The sequence below is a fragment of the Agelaius phoeniceus genome, assembly GCF_051311805.1.
Source record: "Agelaius phoeniceus isolate bAgePho1 chromosome W unlocalized genomic scaffold, bAgePho1.hap1 SUPER_W_unloc_1, whole genome shotgun sequence".
NCBI classification, from domain to species: Eukaryota; Metazoa; Chordata; class Aves; order Passeriformes; family Icteridae; genus Agelaius; species Agelaius phoeniceus.
In genome coordinates, this window is record NW_027509866.1 from 297,523 (window position 1) to 321,729 (window position 24,207).

Sequence of the window (24,207 nt, forward strand, 5' to 3'; positions counted from 1 at the left end):
CCAAGCACTGCACTTGTCGTAACGGCGGGAGAGATGCGACACACCATATGCGATGAATAGCAAATCTCGAAGTTTATTGAAAGCTTACACATTTTTATATTAGTGTTAATGAAGCTTATGCATATTGCAAAATCTGAGCTCATTATTGGTTAAAGCACACTTAGATCAAACACACCTACTTCTATCTCTTAACAATTATTTTGCTTCTATGTGTACATTCTTCTAATTTCTCTACCTTGGGATAACTACATTTTCTGGCAAGCAATTTTCTCCCCCGTCTTCCCGTTTTAGAGAAGGTCACTGTGACCTTCGTCAGTAATTGGGCACTGGTTGCTCAGTTCCCAGCTTGTTTCTCTTACCCTTATCCATCGGTATCACATCGGAATGTCCTTTCTCAGCTAACCAATTATCCAAAAAGCTCTCTACATCTCCCCTGTTTTTCTGTTGAACAAGCATAGTTTGATTAAATGCAGTAGTTATCATCTTTCTCACCATATTCTGTAAGCATATACAAAAACAAGGCAAGACTAATACTAACAGCAAAACTACAATAGCTACTACAATGCTAACCTTAATAAGTGAACGTAACCATGATCCTAAGCTTAAAGATTTGAGCCATCCATCAATACCAAGGCCTGATTCCACCTGTAAGTTCCCAGTTAACCTCCGTAACTCAGAGAGCTGTGAGTGTACAGACTGTGCATGATCAGAGAGATTCATGCAACACATGCCTTCAAATTCATCACAACCATGGCCTTGTGCAAGTAAGAGAAAATCAATCGCAGCTCTATTTTGAAGCGTTGCATGGCGAATAGAATCTACATCAAGCAAAAGACTGGAAATTGCTAAGGAAGTTGCATTTGTTTGTTTAGCAAGCCAACATCCTAACTTATTTAAAATAGCATGAGCACCTGCTGCTGATACCCCTGGAGTTAAGAAAGATGCTGCAACTATGGCTGCTGAGGACCAAAACTTTACATCGTCCTGGCAGTCAGCTGCAAATGCATACCACACAAGTGGAAAAAATATACTGTAGCCAAAATACCACTTTTGAAATGAACAAATAGTTTAGATGCCTGATCTGTGTGAAGCCTTTGTTTCAGTGAAGTCTGACGTATCAACAAAGTCTTTCAGCATCTTGGTTAAACACAGGAAACAGAGAAAAATAACTCAGAACTAACTCACCTATAAAATATTAAGAAATACAAATCAGATGATGTGTTTTAGATCGGATATTTGAGACAAATAAGCAGTGTAGAATAACTCATGTGCTTGTGAATCTCCTTATGCAAAGCCAGTGAAGAACTTAACACATGTGAGACAAGCTACAGCTCACACTGGTTATTTTCAGAGGGAAAAAAATATAAGAAGTGATGGAGAAGTTACAAGTTGAGTCAGGTGCTTAGAGTATTGCAGGTTTGCTTTAAATTGAACAGGTACAAGAAATATGTTTCTAAGTACAAAGGGACGTTAATGCTGTGGTATGATTTTTTAAACTCATATTCTCTTTCAGATTAAAATGTTAATTAAATGAGAGAATATTTTAAATGACATATTGTGTTCTCACTTGGACAAAGAAAAAGGATAACAACTAAGTACAAAATACTCTTTGTTCGATGTTACAGGAAAAGCTAAGCAACAGTTTTCCTGTAGACTGAAATCATTATTCAAACAATAGAATGAATGTTTTCTAGGCCTCAAACATCAGTGTTTATGCTTTATGTTTTAAAAGTCAATTGATGCTTAAACAGTAGGGATGAATATATTCTTTTTGGTAATTATTTATCAAAATTGTCCACAATAATAATAATAATAATATTAATATTATGGTTGGAAGTCTATTATATATTTTAGTATCTGTTTTGAGTGAGAATTTTGTTGTTTTTGTGCAAACTAACATTCAGATTAAATTATAATTCTAAATGTTACATGACATCCAGTCCAGTTTTCTAAACATATAAATATGTACAATGAGTAACAGTTGTTTGGATTTTCTTCTTGCATCTGTGTAAGCAGTTATAGCATCCGATAAGGGCTTTAGTGATCTTTTTGGGCATTAAATCTAACTCCACTGTCCTATCACGACCCTTTTGTGGTAGGCCAGGGACAGGCGCTCGGAAGATTTCGGGCTGTAACGGAAAGTTACAGGAATCCTTCTACCCCCCTCCCCATAGATAAGGATCACCCTTGGAATGTAGCCAGACGTGTAGCCCCCCTAACCTATGCATGCCAGTAACTTTCCACTCCATACTAACCCTAGAAAGTATAGCCAAACCCCTGTCTGACGTAGAGAGACCCCTTAGTCCATAAATACCCTTAAGACCCCTCAATAAACGCCTTTAACCGTCCACCACATTGGTGTCAGCGTCCGTTATTGGCCACAAGGGATCCCACAAAGGAGATCGAAGTGCTGGACCCCTGAAACCAGGTCGCCGTGGCCTTCACAAGAAGGCAACATAGTGGTGCCGAAACCCGGGATCGGGACGGAGGGACGAGTCCGGGCGACGGGAGTACTCCTGGCCAGGGGACAGCACTCAACGCCGGAACGGCCATAACGAAGAAGGGGGACACCCCAGAGACCCGCGATTCGTATGGAAGCGATAGCGAAGGTCGTAAGTTTGATACATATGCAATGGGGAATCAAATGTGAACTCAGGAATTTTAATCTCGCTTTGACGAGACTCCTAGAGATTGGGGTCATTTCTCGACCCATAGATATATTACACCCTGGGGTGTGGCAGAAATGTACTGTCGCGCTAGCAGAGGACACAAAAGCCACAGGCAGCAGCAAAAGCCTGAAAGCGTGGGGGAAGGCAGAAGCCGCCCTACGCAAAGCATTAGAAGAACAGGAGACGTGGAACGTTGCGCGCTCCTGTTTGTTAATCGCGCCACAGCTGGGGGAGGGGGCGGGAACGCGAAACCCCCCTGGTGGCGACTCGATTGAGAGCGGGGAGACGGGGGGGCCGGGCGCGACCCATCCCTCCTCCAGCCCAAAGCCCCTGGAGCCCTCGGAGCCCCCGGGGGACCCCCTGACCATTTCGGGGGACCCGCCGGGGCCCAGACCACCTCCGGAGCCCCCCGGGGTGCCCGCGGACCCCTCGCCCAACCCTTCCCCGCCGCTAGCCGACTTAGCGCAAGAAGCAGAGGGACTCGCGCGGTCCTTTTGGGAGGGGTTGGCGACAGAAGCCCGAAATATCGAGAGGGCTAGCGCGCGGGCGAGCGGCGGAGGGGATCCGCCGCCCTACCCGTTTGAATATGGCACGGGTGGCCGGGGAGAGGGGTGGAGCCCGCCGCCTCACGGCGGGAAGAACCCAGAACCGCGGCCAGCCGCAAACACGCATGCGCGGGAAACCAGCGCTGAGCCCATGCCCGGCCGAGAGCCGTGGGTCCCAGCAGACGTGCATGCGTGGGGGTGCAACAGAGGGCAGGCACTCGCTCGGGAGCCGCGCCCACTGATGCCACCATATATGGGAGAGATCCCTCCCTGCGGGAGGCAGGGCGAGCCCAGGGGGCGGCACCGCCAGCAACATCAGCACCGCCCCCGAGGGGAGGAGCGGGGCCGTAGCCGGACAAAACGGCAGCAGAGACCGGAAGTATATTGGCAGTCGACTTCCGACTCTGAAGGGAGCCACAGCTCCCCAGATCACTCTGCGGAGCCCACCGAGTCCAGCAGCGACTCGGAAGCAGAGAAAACAGAATCAATGCGGTTTCGGACGAAACCAATTAAAACTTTTAACACAACCGGGAACCAGCCCCAATACGAACTCACCGACTGGGGTAAAATCAAAATCGAATGCGCGGAATGGGCATCCGCAGCATCGGTGCATGCCTTCCCGGTGAGAATTACGGGACCCCAAGGAAACCAGCAAAGAACGTATACTCCCGTTAATTCCAAAGACGTTCAAACAATAGTAAAAGCCATTTCAGAAAAAGGAATTAACTCAGGGGTGGTTTCCACTCTCGTGGATGGTCTTTTTAGCAATGATGATTTACTCCCTTTCGATATAGTGCAAATAAGCCATATGCTTTTTGATGGGGCGGGTTTGATAATATTTAAACAGGAATGGACGGACCAATGTGCAACCATGCTCGCTCAGACGGCGGGGGAAGGGCAGCCACTCCACGGGTCGAGTTTATCTAGGTTGTTGGGGAAGCACGACGAAGTGGCCACACCCCAGCAACAAGCTGCCCAGCTCCGGATCGAGGAAGTCAGGGCGACTTCCCGGGCGGCCAGAGAAGCTATACGCGCCGCATCCAGGGTGGTGGCCAGACCGACGCCATGGTCGACCATCAAACAGGGGGAGAGTGAAAGCTTTACACAATTTGTTGACCGCCTTCAGGCTGCCGTGGACTCTTCTAGTCTACCCGCTGTCGCAAAAGGCCCGGTGGTAACTGACTGCCTTCGGCAACAATGTAACACCGTAACCAAAGATATATTGCGTTCCTTACCAGCCGGGGCCAGCCTGGCTGACATGATTAAGCATGTTGTGAGGGAAGAGCAGCTGACCCCACTTCAGGCAACCGTGCACACCCTAACCAGTGTGATGGCCTGCTTCAAATGTGGTCAGTCAGGTCATGTTGCGGCTAACTGCCCCCAGCCGGCACAGCGTCCCCAGGCAACACCCTCGCCCCAACAGCGCCCCAGAGGGACCTGCTGGAGCTGTGGGAAGAGAGGTCACCTCGCTAGGGACTGTAGATCCCGGCCTCGGGGAAACGGGAGAGGGGGGGGGGCATGCGGGCCATATTCAGCCCCCTCCCACTATGGATGCGAGACGGCCCATCTATGCCAACCCACAGTGGGGCAGGGGATCCTCATACCCTATGCTCCCACAGGAGACAGCCAGTATTGCACCCCCGCCAGCGATACAATGGCAGAGCTATGCAGTACCGCCGACTGCACCCTCGCACCCCCCATCATCACAAGCCACACAAGCGCTACAGGACCAGCAGGGGACGCCCCAAACCGGGACCCCTGGGTGGCCCTGGCCATGAGAATAGGGAAGGAACCCCCGAGGGTGTGGGGGACATGCCGCCTCTATGGCAGTCAGGACCCCCACATTGTAGGACTTCAGTTTTGGGTAGACACGGGATCAGACTGCACGATTCTCCCTCAGCGGCATTGGCCCAGACATTGGCGGTTTAAGGAAGTCCCCCCAGTGAACGGGGTGGGGGGACAAACCCGGGCGTGGAAAAGCACCCAGCTGGTGGCTATCACACTCCACACAAACAAGGGACCAGAACAGACAGTAGCAATTTACCCCTACATTTTGCAAAACTCTCCGCCACTAATAGGAAGGGATGTCCTTGCTATGCTAGGAGTCAAGATTACAAATTTATCATAGGGGCCACTGCTGTACACCCTCAGCTGCCGATCAAATTGACTTGGAAATCATCAGATCCTGTTTGGAGGGAGCAGTGGCCTTTGTCAGAGCCTCGAGTGGCAGCTTTGCTGGAACTGGTCAACCGTGAACTGCAAAAGGGTCACATAGAACCCTCCACCAGTCCATGGAACACCCCTGTGTTTGTAATCCCCAAAAGGTCCGGAGAGGGTTATCGTCTCGTCCACGACCTGAGAGAAGTGAACAAGACGATTCGACCCATGGGTCCGGTCCAGACACTGCTACCCATGAATTCAGCCATCCCTGAAGGACAGCCATGCGCAGTACTGGACATCAAAGACTGTTTCTTCTCGATACCCCTGCATCCAGACGACAGAGAACGCTTTGCCTTTTCCGTCGCGTTTCCAAACGGTAATCGGCCTAACCTCCGTTTCCAATGGAGGGTACTTCCCCAGGGCCTAGTGGACAGTCCGGTTATCTGCCAGATCACCGTGGACAGAGCACTGATGCCAGTCCAACATTCCTACCCTGCCGCAACCATCATCCAATACATGGACGACATCCTGGTCGCTGCACCATCGACGAGCCAGGTGGACCACCTGGTGTCTGCGATCACAGAAACCCTCCGGGCCAACGGCTTCGAGATCGCAAGCGCAAAGGTCAAGAGAGGACCCTGCGTGACCTTCCTGGGAGTGGGAATCACAAGCTCCTACGTGACTCCTCCCAAGGTAAGGATCAACTGGGACATCAGGACACTTCACGATGTGCAATGCCTGGTGGGATCGCTGCAGTGGGTCCGCAATGTCGTCCTGATCCCCCCCGAGGTCATGGATCCTTTATATGACCTCCTGAAGGGACAACACCCCTGGGAACCCAAGGAGCTGACACCACAAGCGGCGAGCTCCCTCGATTTCATCGATCAGCAGATGTCCACTGGCACGCTAGCCCGGTGGAACCCGGCCATGCCCCTGGACTTATACATACACTTCACGCCAAAGGGCAGAGTGGGGGCACTGGCACAAGGGCCTTCCGAAAAGGCCCGGCCGATCCAATGGGTGGTCCTCGGGAGACCTGCCCGTGCATTCTCCCCAGGAGTCGAATGCGTCGCTAACCTCATCAGGAAAGGCAGGAAACTCGCCCTGAGACACCTAGGAACTGAGCCGACAAGAATACACCTTCCCTTTCGCAAGCAACCGTCTGCAGAGTCACCCGCAATTTCAGAGCACCTAGCCCTTGCTCTCACCGGCTTCGGAGGAGAAATCTCCTACTCAGCAAAACCGCCCTGGACTCGGCTGCTGACCATCGTCGACATAGACATACCGCCAAAGGTCAAGGACCGACCGCAGCCAGGACCGACAGTCTTCACAGACGCTTCCTCCACGACTTCTACGGCAACGGCAGTGTGGCAGGCAGGAGAGCAATGGCATTGCATCAAAGCATGTGACCCCACACTGTCAGTGCAGCAACTGGAAGCAGCAGCAGTGGTCTTAGCGTGCGGACTTTTCAAAGATGAACACCTCAATATAGTAACAGACTCTATATTCGTGGCAAGGCTTTGCCTAGCCATGGCAGGACCAGGTGTGTCAACATCTACAGCAGCCCTAATGCTGGAAGAAGCGCTCTCTTCACGACAGGGCACCGTATCCATCATTCACGCCAACAGCCACGACCCAATCAAAGGTTACTTCCAGATAGGTAACGACAAGGCGGACGCCGCAGCAAAAGGCGTATGGACGTTGCAGGAAGCTCGCCAGCTGCATGAATCACTCCACATCGGGGCCAAGGCCCTGGCGAAGAGGTGTGGGATTTCAACAGCAGACGCAAGGCATGTGGTGGCTACCTGTCCCCACTGCCAGAAGTCACCCCTGTGGACCAGTGGGATCAACCCGAGAGGTCTCAAGCCTTCACAAATCTGGCAGTCGGACTTCACCTTGTGTCAACTGCTGAAGCCCCGAGCGTGGCTTGCCGTGACGGTGGACACTTTCAGCGGGATGATCGTGGCCACACAACACCCCAAAACTAACTCTAAAGCCACAATTCAGCACTGGCTGACAGCCATGGCGTGGCTTGGCATCCCCAGGCAGATAAAAACTGATAACGGTTCCAATTTCACCTCCAAACCAGTGCAAGAATTCGCCTCGAAATGGGGCATCACACTAGTACAGGGTATCCCATATAACAGTACTGGGCAGGCCATAGTAGAGCGGGCGAATCAGACCCTGAAAACCAGGCTGGAGGTGTTGGCAAAAGCAGAGGGTTTTGCCCATTCTATTCCCCCGGGAGATCAGGCACGCATACTAGCAACTGCTTTGCTAGCACTGAATCAGTTTCCCAGGGGGGATGAGACAAACAGCCCTGTCCAAAAACACTGGGCCACCAGAGCTCTAGAGGAAGGCCCACAGGTTGCAATTAGAAATGAGCTAGGTGAATGGGAACAGGGCTGGAGGTTGATGCTCACGGGACGAGGGTACGCAGCTGTCAAAAAGGACGGCGAAATTAGGTGGTGTCCACTTAGGTCAATCAAGCCTGACCTTCATAGTGGGCGGGACAAGACTGATGAGAACTGTGAGTTTCTATTTACAGGACATGCTTATCGGCCGTCCCCGGGATGCATACGTTCCCCTCCCAGAGGAAAGTGACAGCCCACCGAGCCACCGGACAGCACCTGAGAGACCCACACGAGCGAGACCCAAGCAAGCGCGGTGTTTCTGCATGATCATGCTATTGGGGCTTGTCACCGGAGGACAAGCCAGCCCAGACTACTACCCTCATCAGCCCTTCAGGTGGGTCATGCAACATGTTGCTGGTGACAAGGTGCTCAGAGTCATCACCACGCCGAACGCCCCGTCCTTCATGCTTCACATCACCGACCTGTTTCCGGAACAACCAAAGGTAGACCCCCATTCTTCACACGCCACGCACATGTATCTTACTGGTGCCCAGCCTCAAACCCAGGAAAAAGTTATTGCAATCGCCCAGGGTGGGGATACTGTGGACACTGGGGCTGCGAAACAATAGTTACAGACGCCAGGCCGTCAGGACCTGGGTGGGACCCACAAGAGCCCGACAGATTCCTACAGTTCACCTGGGCACCCGCAGGTTGCAAAATACCCGTCTTCCTCCAGGGAAGTTTCTATCGAAACCAACATAAAGTCCCCAAATTTCGGAAATGCACTCACTATAACATGACAGTTCTGCAGCCGAATCACCCTAGCTGGGCCGTGGGCAAAGCATGGACAGTAGTCCTTCAAGGGTCAGAAAAGTGGGTGAATGTGCGAATTACCAGATTCCCACCGTCAGCGCCCAGAGCAGTCGGGCCCAACAAAGTGATCAAAAGCACACAGAAAGGGAAAAATATGACCTACCCCAAACCCTTACCCACAAGGGTCACCGACGTCCTGACTGGCGATGAGGAAGCCTTCCAGATAGGCCAATCAGCCAGCTCAGGCTCGAACCCAATCCTTCGCATGTTAGAAGCTACCTTTCTATCCCTGAATGAATCTAACCCTAACCTAACCGATTCCTGCTGGCTTTGTTACGATGTTAAACCCCCCTTTTACGAAGGAGTCGCTTTAGATACCCCCTTTAGCTATTCCACAGCCGACGCCCCTCGCCAGTGCAGATGGGACACACCCCGCAAAGGAATTACCCTGAGTCAAGTCACAGGTCAGGGCAGATGCTTCGGCAATGCAACCCTAGCTAAGCGGAAAGGCGATGTCTGCACTGAAGTAGTTGAGCCCGACAGGAAGAATAACAAGTGGGTAGTCCCATCCGCATCTGGGATGTGGGTTTGCCAGAGATCTGGAGTAAGTCCCTGTGTGTCTCTTGCCAAATTCGATAACTCTAACGACTTTTGTGTTCAAGTTCTGATCATCCCTAGGATCCTGTACCACTCAGACGAAGAGGTGTATCACCTTTCCGAAAATAACAACCGGCTCCACAAGAGAGAAATATTAACAGGTATAACTATCGCAATGCTGCTCGGCCTAGGAGCAGCTGGAACGGCAACAGGTGTCTCAGCCCTAGCAACTCAACACCAAGGATTGTCCCAGCTGCAGATGACCATCGATGAGGACCTGCAGAGAATCGAGAAATCCATTTCCTTTCTAGAAAAGTCAGTCTCTTCACTCTCAGAAGTGGTCCTGCAGAACAGGCGAGGACTGGATCTCCTGTTCATGCAGCAAGGGGGCCTGTGTGCTGCCTTGAAAGAGGAATGCTGTTTCTACGCTGACCATACAGGAGTCGTTAGAGACTCCATGGCAGAACTCCGAAACAGACTGGCTCAGAGACAGAAAGACAGGGAAGCCCAACAGAACTGGTTCGAATCCTGGTTCAACCAATCACCATGGCTAACCACCCTGATTTCTACCCTAATAGGTCCATTGGCAATACTGCTTTTAGCTATTACCTTCGGGCCATGTCTGCTGAACAAGCTAGTCTCATTCGTTCAGGCCCGCATAGAACGGGCTAACATCCTGTTCCTGGGGCAGCCACAATTCCTGTGAATTCAACAGGGAACGCTGCCAGTCACGAGAGACTTGCCTGGCAGAAACTTACTCAGGTTTCCCAAGACCCTTTTCCCTAGTCAGAGCTCAACCTCCTACCTCATTTTAGTGCCTAAGTATAAGACTACCTCGTTCATTTGTGAAAGAGGGGGGGGAAGTGTGGTAGGCCAGGGACAGGCGCTCGGAAGATTTCGGGCTGTAACGGAAAGTTACAGGAATCCTTCTACCCCCCTCCCCATAGATAAGGATCACCCTTGGAATGTAGCCAGACGTGTAGCCCCCCTAACCTATGCATGCCAGTAACTTTCCACTCCATACTAACCCTAGAAAGTATAGCCAAACCCCTGTCTGACGTAGAGAGACCCCTTAGTCCATAAATACCCTTAAGACCCCTCAATAAACGCCTTTAACCGTCCACCACATTGGTGTCAGCGTCCGTTATTGGCCACAAGGGATCCCACAAAGGAGATCGAAGTGCTGGACCCCTGAAACCAGGTCGCCGTGGCCTTCACAAGAAGGCAACACCCTTTTTGAGCAAATCAGCTAAAATTTCAATTTTCTGAAAAAGAGTTTTATGTTGTTGAAGTGGAGGAGATATCCATTCCAAGGCCCATATCTCCCCCGTTTTTCTGTTATGCTAAGTAAGTGCACCCAGTAAAAAATTTTTGTCCACACCAAACTGTCAGCTGTACAGGGAGATCAAGATCACGTCTCCGAACACTGCCTTGTGTAACACAGTCTAATATCTGCTGCAGTGTTCCAGCCCATTCAGGGGTTATACGAACAGGCTGTGCTGGATTAGTTCCCTTTAACAAAGGTCAAAGTTCATCTAACAGTTCATTGTTCGATTCGCATAGGTGGAAAAAGAATATACAGCATAATAGAACTCTCCCCTACATAGCCAGCGTCCATTATTCTAGATAAAACAAACAATCCCAACACTGTAGCCGAGAAATGTCCTAAAAGCAAAACTCTCACAGATAATCCATCAATAATGAGTGGTCTCTTTACTCCCGTTGGGACTTTTGTGGGTGAATAGTCACCAAAGTTACTGTTTGCTGCTGCTGCTAGGTCCACTCCGAGGCTCCCGGCGGTTGCGGGCTGAAGGCAGGTTTAGCCGAAGTGGTGATAGCTGCTATCTGTGTCCGGGCGCGGAGAGCTGGTGGCCGGGAAGCAGAACTGCGCTGGGCAGCCGCGGGGCGGGCGGACTCACCGGAGCCCACTTCCGCACGGGGGGCGGGAGGCCCGTCCTGCCGTCCCCCCCTCGGCTCGGGGACGGGGCGGCTGCGGAGCGGTGCTGGCGGCTGCGGAGCGGGAGGCGGCCATGCTGCAGCTGCTGAGTCGCCCAGGGCCGGGGCCGGCACGAGCCTCTCCGGCGGGGCGGCTGCAGGCTGTGCGCTGCGGCAGGGCGGCGGAGGGTGCGGGTCCGGAGCGGGAGGAGGCGGAGGCGGTGCAGGGTTTAACACCGGGGCAGGCGGCGCGGACGGCACGGCTGGAGTACGCGCGGGGGGGCTGCTGCCCGCGGCAGAAGCCGATAGCTGCAGGGAGCTGCTGTTTAGAGCAGGAGCTTGTATCGGCGGGGACCCAAACCAGTCTCTGCAACTCCTGTTGCTTTCACGGGCTGCACTAGTCTGCTGGGCAGCTCTTTCCTCTGCCTTGTATTTCAAGAATTCAGCATGCACGACCCGTCATAAATTTCCCAACTTTTTCGCGGCTTTATCAGCATCTATGACTGTCTGCCACAACTAATCCCCAAATATACGGCACTCTTATAACCTATGCACTGTGCAAGGAGTCCGAAAAAGTCTTTGAGCATACGCACGAGCTAACAACCCATGAAGCTCTTCCTACAAATCTATACCCATAACCGTACGCTTTTATAAAAAGCTAGGAAATAAATTATATGCTGCTTGCCTGACTTTATCCGTGTTGAACGATAATAGCGTGCTTCTTGCAGCCCTTTTCCAGCTTCGGCAGCACGTATCAGCCGGGCCCTGCTATCAGGTCGCCCGGGGCCTTCGCACCTTCCCTTTTTCAGCGGTGCTTTTGCCGTCCTCGGCTGCAGATAGGACCTGAACTTGACTTTTACGCCTCCGACCGTGGCTAGTCCCGAAGGAACATGTCCGGGGTCACCATTTGTCGTAACGGCGGGAGAGATGCGACACACCATATGTGATGAATAGCAAATCTCGAAGTTTATTGAAAGCTTACACATTTTTATATTAGTGTTAATGAAGCTTATGCATATTGCAAAATCTGAGCTCATTATTGGTTAAAGCACACTTAGATCAAACACACCTACTTCTATCTCTTAACAATTATTTTGCTTCTATGTGTACATTCTTCTACATTTTCTGGCAAGCAATTTTCTCCCCCGTCTTCCCGTTTTAGAGAAGGTCACTGTGACCTTCGTCAGTAATTGGGCACCGGTTGCTCAGTTCCCAGCTTGTTTCTCTTACCCTTATCCATCGGTATCACATCAGAATGTCCTTTCTCAGCTAACCAATTATCCAAAAAGCTCTCTACATGCACTTACATCTCCAGTGTTGCCTTCCAGTAAAACCAGGGGAAGGAAAACTCTGTGTGGCTCATGGTATTTTCGAGTGTCTAAAAATCACTAAGTCACCGATCTTAGAGGTGCGGTGCATCTGGAATTCCTGGGATGGAGAAGTAGTGCAACATGGAAAAGGGGAGCATAGAAATAAATAGAGGAAAAGATCTTGGATTGTTTCTTTCATTTTCATTTCCCTTCTGGAAAGCTGTTTCAGTTTTCCAGGAATCTTCTCCTGTCTGCTCTTCCCAAGAATGTCTCATGGAGAACAAGGTCAAGCTTCTGTCACAAGATTTGCCAGCAGGAAATTATGCCACTGGTGAAATTTTCATTGTGACTGTTTGTGCTGGCTTAGGGCAAATTTTGGGAGGAAACCTCCAAAAGGGGTCTGCTTTGCAGAGATAGCCAAAAACTCCACAACTTTGTGTAAGTTGTAAAGCCGGTATGTTTATTATTACAGTGCCAGATGCATGCAGAGATTACTCTCCTTAAAAGGCATGCGTACCTCTGGGAACTTCAGGTCCCTTTTTATCCTCCTCTCAAATACATATCCATACAATTTCACAATAGGTTCATACATATTCATTTTTACAAATTTTGCATGACATTTGCCACTAGTTCTTCCTTATCAGAAAGAATTCTTAGGTCAGGTTGATTTGCTTTCACAGCAGTCTCTCTGTCTCTCTTTATCACCCTCTGTCCTGTCCCCCCCCCTTATCTCTGTCCTTCACTGAATCAGTTTCCCTGAGCCTAGGCTTTGCAGTCAGGCTACATAGCTATGTTTTCTAACCACAGACTCAATGATATACATTTCACCTAAATCAAAATGGATTTCTACTCTGGAGAATTTCTACTCTGTCTCAGAAGCACTCCTCCCTCTGTCCCTCACACGCTGGCCCTTGTCTGGTGTTCCTCATCCCTTTCCCCACCGCTCTCCTGCCCTTCCCCTCTGCTAGAAGGCGGACAAAGCTGCCTTGGACAGCAAAGTCGATTGCAGCCAGTGTGAAGAGAACATGGAGGAGCTGGATGAGAGGATGCAGGAGTTGCAGAGCCAGATTTCAGGCCAGGAGCAGCACTGGAACAGTACCCAGCAGCAGTTCAGCGATGCAATTGAAGACAAGGTGAGGGGTACCTCGTCCCCACCACGAGGAACTGGCACCTTTGGGACTTGACAGCCTGAGGCAGCATCCCTCTGAGGATCCCCCTCCAGGCTTTTCCCTGGAGAGCTCCATGCCACATCCTGGAGCAGCTGGCTGAGGCTGTGCACCTGTTCACAGCTGGATCACCTGGAGCTGAAGACTTTCTGTAAACACCTGGAGGACTCCTGGAACAGGAACATGGAGGAACTTGAGGATAGGCTGTTGCGTGAAAACGCTGCTGGGATTAAGAAGTGAGTGCAATGGAGATTCTGATGGCTTTGGGGACAGCGATGGCAACTGCTCCTGCCAGGCAGGGCTGTCACACACCATGCCCCTGAGCTGGGTTGTGCCCTGCCCTCCTGGCCGTGCACACGGGGGAGCTTTGGTGCCAGAGAGGGGCTGAAAGCACTGCAGGGGCTGCTTGGGATGGTGGCATGGGTGCCTGGGCCCTTCATCTGGCATCAGCCAGCACCTTGGGGATGGGGAGAAACAGGCTCAAGAGCCCACGGTTCACCCTGCAATGGCCGTGACCCTGTGCAGTGAGCTGCCCAGCAGCTGGCTGCTGCAGGGAGCTGCTGCCTGTGTACTGCAGGGCTGTGGGCCCAGGATCTCAGCCAGCCCTCTTCCCTCCCCCTCCTTAGGCAGCTGCCAGTCCCTTTCTCGTGCCTGTCCTGTGACCGCATGCTCAGCGTGCAGGTTCCTGGCCAGTGAGTAGCACCAGTGCCTCGGGGGCAGCGGGGCTGGCATGGGGGGAGATGGGTGCCAGCAGTGACCCGCTGTGCTGGCACAGGGGGACAGTGTCTGCTTGGGAGGGGCTGATGTGGGGAGCCCCCTCGGCAGCCCTGCCCATCAGCAGGGGCTGTGGGGCTCATCCCAAGGGCTACAGGCTACAGGATGCCATGGGCTACAATCCCATGGTTTTGGGGGGGCTGCCTCCAACAGGAACAGGTTCTTTGTCCCCTGTCACACACCTGTGACTCCTGCCCTCCCCAGGTACCCCGAGACACTCCCGTATTTGCAGCCCATGCCCCCCAGCAAGGAGCCACCGCCCAGCCAAAGGTGAGGGCCCTGAGGACACAGCCCCAGCGCCTGGGGTGCAGAGCAGCCCTGACACAGCAAGGAGGGCTCTGCACCTGGGCTGGGGCAGAGCAGCCTGGGGGGACGGGGCAGGGCAGGGGAGCAGAGGGCAGCTGTGGAGGGCCAGTGCTTGCCCCAGGGCTGGGGGCTTTTGCATTCCTTGCCTTGCACTGCCCTGTCTGGCCCATCTCTCTGTCCCAAGGCTGCTGAAAGCACATCTGATGAGCTGCGTCTGTTTGCAGTCTGAGCTCAGGCTTGGAGGGCTTTTGGGGAATATGAAACAGGAAAGCCTTATAAATATGATTGCCTGGCAAAAGATTTTGAGAATATGGAAACTATAAGCGGGATTGAAATGAAAGCAAGCTTCGAGATCCCTTAGTTACTAAACAATGGGAAAACAACGGTGTGGCCAGCTGAAGGTAATCCCCTTTTGATGAAACAAGACCCTTTGCTTGCAGGCAGGTCCAAGAGTCAGAGCAGACCCTGCCAGCTTGGCAGAAAGGGTCCAAAGAGGAGTTTTTAGGGTTTAAAATGTAGCACAGTATGGTAATGTAGTGATTCTTATAGGCTGTATGGAAATGCTATAGGATTTGTATCTGGTACTAGATTGGTTAAGTGAGAATCAGAATATTCAACACAGAAGATGATTTATTGTCTTGTAAGGGGAACCTAGCTCTTACTTTTCTATGCTCTTAGCTCTTACCTCTTAGCTCTTACCTCTTGTCTCTTAGCTCTTGCCTTTTATCCTCATACCCCTTTTACTCTCTTATGCTTTTACTCTCTTACCCTCTCATCCTCTCTACCCCTCTCTTCTCTCAGACCTGCTCTGAGCTGCGGCTGGCAGCTCCAAGCAGGGCCCTGCACCCACGCCCTTTGCAATAAACCGTCCACGACCTGGCTTCAGAGATCTCTCGTCTCCGTTCGTCCCGACCGTGCTACCCCTGTCAATCCTACAGACGGGGATTGGGTGCCTCCTGTGAAAGGAGTTCCCAAAACCAATCCCAGCAGCTGGGACAGCCCAGCTCCTGCCAGTTGGTGTCCTGTGCACAGGGACCTGCCTGGTGCCATGGCCAGCACACGTGGCCATGGGGACAGAGCCAGCAGATGCAGCCTGGTGGGATGGGCTTGGGGCTCCTGCAGCAGGTGGACAGGAGCTGGCAGGGACATGCACCTGCAGGCAGCACTGCCAGTGCCCTCCCTGGCACAGCAGGGTGATGCCCTGCATGCCACAGGGCTGGGCACTGATTGTCCTGTGCCCCATCCCACAGGAGGCCACTGGTCCATGCCAGTGTCCCCGTGTGCCGCAGAGCTCTGGGGACCATCAGAGCAGCAGCTCCACGATGCAGAACATCAAGGCTTCCCCACATACAAGTGCACAGCTGCAGTGTCTCCTGGTACACAACAAGGTAGGTGTGATGAAGGTGGGGACACAGAATGGTGACTGAGGCTTGATGGCATTGCTGACTATCCAGGGGGAATCTGTGCCTTCAGTCTCCAGAGAGACCTGAGTTGGATTATTGGGGTGTGCTGGATTGGGCCCTGCATTGCAGCCAGCTGCCCTCTCCTCCTCAGCCCAGTGTGACCCTGCTACACGGTGATGGACACATCTCAAGGGGCCGTAATGACCAGCATCGTACGGTGATCAGGACACAGGATGCGTCAGGTATGGCCCTGTCAGGGCAAGGGGGTCAATGACGACAGGGGCTGATTATCTGCAGGGTGCCAGCTGGGGGATGAGTAGGGCTCTGTGTACAGAGCTGGGTAATGTGGCATGGGTATTTTGTGTCTGGGGTAAGAAGGAAGGGGCAGAATAGAGCAGGAGGACTGGCACATGGGGCAACTGAGCTTGGAGCTGGAGTAACGTGGGAGAATGGCCATGCCCAGTGTGGGACAAGAGCTTGAGTCCTGGTGCGCTGGGGCCAGCACCTGTGGCGGCTCACCCTTGCCCTTCACACCCAGGCCCTGCCGCCTCAGGAGAGCACGGCCAGGCACAGCTCCTCGACAGGTCTCATGGGCCCCAGGGCTCGAGCAGCCTCTGCAGCCCCGCCAGACATCAACAGCCCCCGGCCAGCTGGAAAGGACTCAGCGCCCAGTGCTCGACCTGGGACATCTTGTCCAAAGCGAGAAACGCCTGTGACAATTGTCATAAGAAACTTGACTTTTTACTTGTATATAGTTATTAAGTTAGTTGTATATAGTTATTAGGTTAATAAAACCTGTTAAAATTATAGGCAGAGCCTTGTCTCACAGCCTGTCTCTCCCCGGGCTCCCTGGTGCTCCTTCAGCTCCTTCCCCCCTGCTGTGGCTCTGCCCCCGGGCTGAGCAGATCGAGCCCCGGGCCGGGCCCTGAGGCCGCTGCTGCTGCCGCGGCGCCTGCGGGGCAGCCCTGAGGCTCCGGGCCGGCTGTGGGAGCAGGAACGGCGCTGCAGAGCCCGCGGCCCTCACGGGCTGCGAAGGCACGGGCAGATGGCCGTGGGGCCCGGCTGGCACTGCCGGCGCTGCTGCTCTCGGCTGCCGCCTGCAATCCTTACAGGCAGCCCTTAGGCCGGCTCAGGAGCCGCTCGGAGCCGTGCCCGAGGGCTGGCCCCGACCCCCGGCCCCCAAGGGCACTTGTCCCTTCATCTCTGCACTGCCACATTCCGAGCTCATTTGTCAGCTTCCTCCTGCCCTTCCTTTCTGCGGGGCAGCGTTAGGGGCTGGCCCAGCGGCTTTCCTCCAGCACGGCTGCAGCCCCTTGCCCACAGCTCCCTGGCGGGAGCCAGAGCTGCTTTGCAGCCGGGCACCCCCGCCGTGTCCCGCAGCCCGCGCCGGCTCCTGCCCGCTGCCGGCGAGGCCCCGCGGCTGGGCCCGGCCATCCCGGGCCAGAGCAGCTCCCTGCCCGGGGGAACAGAGGGGGACACGGGGGGATGTGAAATACAAAGCTGTGTGTCGTGTCAGGTACACACAGGCAATGTGTGTATTTGTGATTGCGACATGTGTGGAGACCGACAATGGGACAGTTGTGAATTCTAATAATAACTGAAGAAAGTAAAGCATGGAAGAAGTCCTTTGAACCCATCTTTTGTTTGCAATTAACTCTGGTTGATTTAGAAGCATTGGCATTAAAGCATTAAGAATGTTGCTTCTTGCTTGTAGTTAATCCTTAAAGAGTTCTGCAATAATAACCTTTTGAAGTATAATTTTAGAATATTGCTTGTATCCTTGAAACTATAGCTTTGGAATATATATAAAGGAAACATGCTTATCTCATGCCTTAATAAAGCAGAGAAAAACAGCTTGAGAAAGGAAGATGAACATGACCTCAAGGATTTATAGTTTCAACCAAGGGAAGCTGGACATCACTGTTGTTAGATTTATAGTCTTTGCAATTAAAAGCTGGACCCACATCTGGAGAGGCAGACCTCACCAGATGGGATTCGTCTTTCTTCTTTTGGAAACCAGACCACCACCATCTGGGGATACTCCTTTTGGGATACATCCTGAGAAAAGCTAAATCACAATAGTACATAGAATTGTGATGTAAAAATTTGGAATAGAAACTGATGATGAGTGAGAATTGGAATAGAAACTGCTGAGAAAGCTGGTGAGTACCCCTATAAATACCTGTAACCCTCAATTATCGGTGTGCAGTTGGAGGAAAAACCTCCCGCACTGTAGCCAGTGCTGTATTGCTCATACTTTACCATATTAAATGATAAATTGATTGCTGCTTGAATATTGGCCTAGTCAAGCTTCTCATTTATACCATCCATAACTGTAAAAGGAAAACTTCCCGCTGAACTCAACAAGACTAGAGGGAAAACAAGGCAGAGCCATGGTTTGTCAGGACTTGCTTGATCCTCATGAGCCCTGTGGTGCATTTGGAGCTGAGCCCTGGAACCTCAGGGCCTGAGAGGAGATTGCACAAACCATTCCAGGAGTCAAAGCCAGAAGAAAACCCCAAAATGTCTCAAAGCATGAATGGGTCCAACTGAGGTCCATCCCAACACAGGCCGCTCATGCACTCCTTGGAGGAGAGAACTGGAGGCCAGGATGGCACAAAAACTTCTCAGAGACTCAGTGTGGAAAGGAGAATCCAAAACACCTTAAAAAACCTTGAGTATATCAAAGCATTAATGAGCCCCACTGAGTGTCAGTGCAAAACCCACAAGGGACTCATTAAAGCAGATAATTGAAGGCCATGATTGCACAAACCTCTCAGAGACTCCAAGGCTAAAGCCAAAGCCAAAGTCCTTTGAAAAACCTGAAGTCCCTGCAGGGAGCATGAAGGAGCCCCCAGGGCCATTGCTGAGCAAGGCTCCCCAGGGACTCCTTGCAGCAGATCCTTGAGGCCACTGGGATGTGGGCTAGGGGGGGATGCTGAGGGCAGCACAAGGGGCTGACAGTGCCCAGCCTGGCTGGGGCTGTGCCAGGAGGCCCCAGGGCCTCAGGACAAGGTGTCTCCTCCCAGCCCTTGGTGGCACAGACCCTGCTGAGCCCTAGGGCACCAAGACTTGGCTTTCATTTTCATTTCCCTTCTGGAAAGCTGTTTCAGTTTTCCAGGAATCTTCTCCTGTCTGCTCTTCCCAAGAATGTCTCATGGAGAACAAGGTCAAGCTTCTGTCACAAGATTTGCCAGCAGGAAATTATGCCACTGGTGAAATTTTCATTGTGACTGTTTGTGCTGGCTTAGGGCAAATTTTGGGAGGAAACCTCCAAAAGGGGTCTGTCTAGAAAGCAAGTTCAAGCAGCCCCTCCCCCTACTAGTTCAGGAAAAGACTTCCCTCGAGAAAAGTGAAAAAACCCCAGTTTATTTAACAAGTAAAGTATTCAGAAGCATGGAAAATGAATAATATTGAATAAAACCTCTGACAGTGCTGAAGAGATGGCAAATTCAGAAAGTCCTTTTTGTGGGTTGTAGTTGGCTCACTCGGTCTCTTCTAAGTCCCTCAGGCGCTGGAATGCAGCGTCCCAGAGCTCAGTGGGCCACAGGTGTGAGCTGCCGGTGTTTTTCTGGGTTTTCAGTCCAGAGGAGGTTTAAGCAGTTCCAAGAAAAAAGAAAGTCACAGTCCAAGGAACTTCTCTGCCTAAGCTAGCTAAAACCAAATTGCTGGACCTGGGCTGTGAAGGCATTGGGAAATTTCCAAATCTGGGCACTGGCGGTCCCAGCAAACACCAGATCTGGATGGTGCTGGAGCCAGAACCTGGAAATTTCCAAATTTTGGCTTTCTGTGCCAGCAAATCACTGGACTTGGGCTGTGCCAGCACCAGGAAATTTTCAGATCTGGGCACTGGCGCTGCCAGCAAACACCAGATCTGGGTGGTGTCGTTGCCAGTGACAGAAATCTGCCGGATTTGGGCTCTGCTGGCACCGGGAAATTTCCAAATCTGGGCACTGGCGCAGCAAACACAGGATGTGGGTGGTGCCAGAGCCAGTAGCAGAAAGTTGCCGGGTTTTGGATTTCTGTGCCAGTAAATTGCTGCTGCACTTGGGCTGTGTCAGAATAGGGAAATTTCCAGATGTGGGCACTGGCGGTGCCAGCAAACACCAATGAAACCTTCTGGTCCTCATCCGGACCATTGGCCAGTGATTTCCCTGAGAACCAGCTCTGGCCACTTTACAGACAGAGACTGCTTTCATCTGGTGCTCTGGAAACAGAACTTTAATGAAGGCAAACACAACAAACAGGACGGTGTGCACAGTAGAGAGAGCAAAGCAGAAAAAAGCCTGGGTCCAGGGTGTAGCAGGGATATTTATCCATTTATTTATGGGGAGGGGTTAAGGTGGGATCTGAGGCAAGGATCCAAGAGGAAGGAAGGATTAAGAATATTACAATTTTTGCAGTGTAAAGTAACCAATGGTAGCAAAGAGAACTCAGAACTTTCTAGTAACAATCTGCATAACTGAACAAGAGGATTATGGGCGGGAGCTCCTGCTGACCCTGACTAAAGAGGGTTTTCCCATGGCCTTAAACCGAGGTATCCCTCTTCTTTTAAACCAACCCCAACACACCAGATCTGGGCAGTGCTGGGTTGTGGCTTTCTTTGCCAGAAAATTGCTGGACTTGGCTCTGCCAGAACAGGGAAATATCCAGATCTGGGCACTGGCAGTGGCAGCAAACACCAGGTCTGGGCACCTGTATTGGCATCAGGAAATTGCCAGATTTTAGCTTTCTGTGCCAGCAAATTGCTGGACTTGGGCTATGCCAGCCCTGGGAAATTTCCGGATCGGGGCACTTGCGCAGCAAACACCAGATCTGGGTGGTGTGTTGTAGTGTGTTTTTATACTTTGAAATATTTGGTAGTGGTTTTGTTTTTGAATACCCACATTTTTCCCAAATGGTTAATCCCCGATGGTACCCCCCTCCCTTTACCTGTGTAATCCCTTTCCCTTGCTGAGATCATTCTGCCTTGGAGTTCTGGAGAGGTTTCTTCAGCTCCCTCTCAGGGACTGATGTCCAGGGCCTGAGCACAAAGCCCCAGAGGCTGATTAAAGTCCTTGTGCTGTGTCTGTGCTGCTGAGCTGGGCTGGGCTCCTGGCCCAGAGGCAGCTCCTGGTCACCAAGAAGAGCTTCAAAAGCACATTTCTCTGGATGAGCAGTTCTTGTGCCAGCCCAGCAGGGCTGAGGCACTGCCTGCAGCCAGCCCGGGCACAGCACAGAGGCACAGAGAGCTTCAATCAGTCAGGGCTGGGCAGGGGCTGAGAAGTGCCTGGGGCACAATCACTGCCAGCCCTTGGCACAGGAACCTCTGGCTGCAGGACAATGCAGCTGCAGCTGCTGGAGCCATCTCCTCAAGCTGGAACATGCCAATGCCTGCAGAGCCTGTGAGTGCATTCTCTGCTTGTCTCTTGTGCAGAGCAGCCAGGGGTGCCCAGGGCTGTCCTGCAGAGCAGGGTCCTGCAGCCCAGGGCACTGTGCTGGGGCAGGGACTCTGCTGCCTGCCAGGGACAGCTCTCAGCCAGCCCTGGCAGCTGCTCCCAGCACTGGGGGACAAGATCTGGGTGGCAGGAGACAGCTGGTGAGGCTTGGAAGTGTTCTCCTTGTGTGGGGAGGATGCTGCATTGTTCAGGACTGCTCCCAGCATGACATTTAACTGCAGAATTTAGATTATATAGGGAGCACAGCAAGGCAGGGGATGCATAAAAGGGGAAATCCTGCTTTTCATTCTACTGCTCTGTGTTGCCTGGATGGGAAATTGTACATAGATATTCATCCCTCAGGTAAGGCTGAGGAAAGATAATAAATTATCTGAGATCTGAATAAAGCATGCAGTGAAAGAAATCAGTCCTTTGATGCAGCATCAGTGTCGCTTTTCCAGCCTCCTCAGGGTTGTTCTGATGTTTCCATCAGAGCCTGCAGAGCCAGAGCTGCCCCTGGGCAGTGCCTGAGCTGGGAGGGCTCTGCAGGGCAGAGCTGAGCCCCCAGGGCTGGGCTGGGCTCTGGCAGCACTGGCAGGGCCCAGCCCTGGGCACAGGGAAGCAGCTGCTGGCAGGGACAGCTCCAGGCAGCAGAGCCCTGGGCAGGCAGTGGGGGGAAATTGCCCCCAGGCTCTGCTGGGATATTTCAAGGCCTCTCCAAACCCAACTATTCCATGATTACTTTTTTTACAGATCCCCCTGCCAAGGCACAGCAAATGTCCAATAGCAGCTCCATCAGACACTTCCTCCTGCTGGCATTGGCAGACACGTGGCAGCTGCAGCTCCTGCACTTCTGCCTCTTGCTGGGCATCTCCCTGGCTGCCCTCCTGGGCAACGGCCTCATCATCAGCGCCGTAGCCTGCGGCCACCACCTGCACACGCCCATGTTCTTCTTCCTGCTCAATCTGGCCCTCAGCGACTTGGGCTCCATCTGCACCACTGTCCCCAAAGCCATGCACAATTCCCTCTGGGACACCAGCAACATCTCCTACACAGGATGTGCTGCACAGGGTTTTTTCTTTCTCTTCTTCATCTCAGCAGAGCTTTCCCTCCTGACCATCATGTGCTACGACCGCTACGTGTCCATCTGCAAACCCCTGCACTACGGGACCCTCCTGGGCAGCAGAGCTTGTGCCCACATGGCAGCAGCTGCCTGGGCCAGTGCCTTTCTCACTGCTCTCATGCACACAGCCAATACATTTTCCCTGCCCCTGTGCCATGGCAATGCCCTGGGCCAGTTCTTCTGTGAAATCCCACAGATCCTCAAGCTCTCCTGCTCGAATTCTTCCCTCAGGGAATTGGGGCCCATTGCGGTTAGTTCATCGTTAGCACTTGGATTTTTTGTGTTCATTGTTTTCTCCTATGTGCAGATCTTCAGGGCTGTGCTGAGGATCCCCTCTGAGCAGGGACGGCACAAAGCCTTTTCCACCTGCCTCCCTCACCTGGCCGTGGTCTCTTTGTTTCTCAGCACTGGCATATTTTCTTACCTAAAGCCCCCCTCCATGTCCTCCCCATCCCTGAATCTGGCCCTGTCAGTTCTGTACTCGGTGGTGCCTCCAGCTGTGAACCCTCTCATCTACAGCCTGAGGAACCAGGAGCTCAAGGCTGCAGTGTGGAGACTGATGACTGGATGGTTTTGGAAACATTAAACTGCTGGAAAAATACTGCATATCACTTGTAATAAAAGTCATCTTTGATACTTCTTGTTTGTTTCATTTTGAAAGTTCTTTGTATTTGTTTTAGTTTTTTAATTTTGTCCACAAATGAAGGTCATTGTGTCATTTTTCATTTTGTTTCTCTCCACTTTCCCTGTGGCCACAGACTGTGTCAATGAGGGTCTATGCTGTTGGTGCCCTTAAAGGAACGAAAGGATCTCCCAGCAGAGTTTTCTGCAGAGATGCCCTTTTGTTGCCTTCTCTGGAGCTGCAGCAGCAATGTCTGTGTGCAGAGCTGGGGCAGATCAGTGCTGGCCCAGCAGCTGTGCCCAGCAGCAGCAGCAGCAGCAGCACTTGGTGTTGCCAGTGCTGCTGCCGTGGCCCTGCCCCGCTGCCCTGGTGGCCCTGGTGTTGCTGCAGGGCCTGAGTGCTCTCGGGGCCAGGCACAGCCCTGGGGGTGGCAGTGCCGGGGCTGCAGCAGGGACAGGCCATGGGCACTGCTGGGGCAGTGCTGACGCCTCAGGCCAGGCCCTGGGGGCTCCAGGCTCCTTGCCCAGGCTCTCTCAAGAACACGGCCAGGCCAATGCTCAGCACAGAAACCCCCGTCAGCAGCCCCAGGCTGGCCGTGGGCAGGCTGGGGGCAAACAGCATGGCTGGGGCTCTGCAAGGGCCCTGGGCCAGACGGGAAGGAGCAGCAGAGCAGGGGCTGATCCATGCCCAGTGTGCTGCACAGCCCAGGGCAGCGTCCCAGAGCGTCCTCATGCAGCTGCCAACAACATCCCCCCTCTGCAGCCCTGGCCTCTCCCCCAGCTCACACAGGTGCCCCATCCTTGCAGGCACAGACACAGCAGCACTGCCTTAGCAGCCCCTGTTTGCATTGCACACAGCAGGGGCAGCACCCCCTTGCTGTTGCTGTGGGGACATGAACCTGAGGGAGCACAAATTCCATCAGCCCCTGGGGCCAGCAAGGCCTGCGGGACACCAGGGAAACCACTCAGCTTTGTCCTGGCCTCTGCACTCAGCCAGAAAGTTTGTTCCCATCA

General features: G+C 52.6%; 1 long non-coding RNA gene across 1 annotated transcript in view; it reads right to left on the bottom strand.

Moving 5' to 3' along the window:
* LOC143692541 (uncharacterized) overlaps positions 1-24,207 on the bottom strand; it is a 52,990-nt gene that overhangs the window by 19,019 nt on the left and 9,764 nt on the right. The window lies entirely within an intron of this gene.